Here is a 929-nt window from a genome sequence, read left to right on the forward strand (position 1 = left end):
TAGACGGGTTCGGTTTCGAATAAAATTTATACCGAAACGTAAATGCTAATAAATATGTCTCAAAAGTGTATTCAGAATGTGGGAAAACATTGCATTTTAAAAATTATAAGAGAACAGCGATATATATATATATATATATATATATATATATATATATATATATAGGATCCGTTAGGAACCACCCTTTATTGCGAGAACCGCGAGAACCAATGTGAACACATGGCAAAATTGTAATTAAGTGGCATCTAATAAAAAAACACGCACTCCTGTTCTGTTATTTCCAGCCCCTAGCCCCTGTTCACGATCATCTCTTACAATCTAGGGTTTCATTCGAGAGATTGTATACATTGACGACGGCGATCTACGACGACGACTTATCTCTCCAATTTCACGGTGGCGACATCCACATTTTACGGTGGATTCATTGGGGATACTGATGATTCTAATTGGGTTGCCCTAATTACAAATGGAATACTCGATTACGAATGGATGAAGAATATATGATCTATGATTATGTTCATACTGCAGTAACATCGATTACAATACGAATTAGACGACGAATTTTGGAATATCAGATGGTGAAATCGATATGATGAACGGTTTATGGTGTGTTGCCATCGATATGACGAAGACGAACTACAGATGTAATCGGGACGAATACGGGACGAAGACGAACGACTGAGAACTGTTGATGCCTGTGAACTGAGAATTGTTGATGCAAATCGAGTGTCAGATATGATTTTTGTATAAATACACCATCCTGCACATGTGCAACGGAAGACGAATATGTGAATGTTAAACAAAAAGGTTAGAAGCTATTGATTATTTAATATTATTTTTATTTTTTTAGTAATTAAATCTGATTTTATGCACAAGTGAATCATTGTATTAATTTTTTTTGTTAATAATGTAATTGGGATGAAGACGAA

The sequence above is a fragment of the Helianthus annuus genome, chromosome 12 (assembly GCF_002127325.2).
Source record: "Helianthus annuus cultivar XRQ/B chromosome 12, HanXRQr2.0-SUNRISE, whole genome shotgun sequence".
Lineage (NCBI taxonomy): Eukaryota > Viridiplantae > Streptophyta > Magnoliopsida > Asterales > Asteraceae > Helianthus > Helianthus annuus.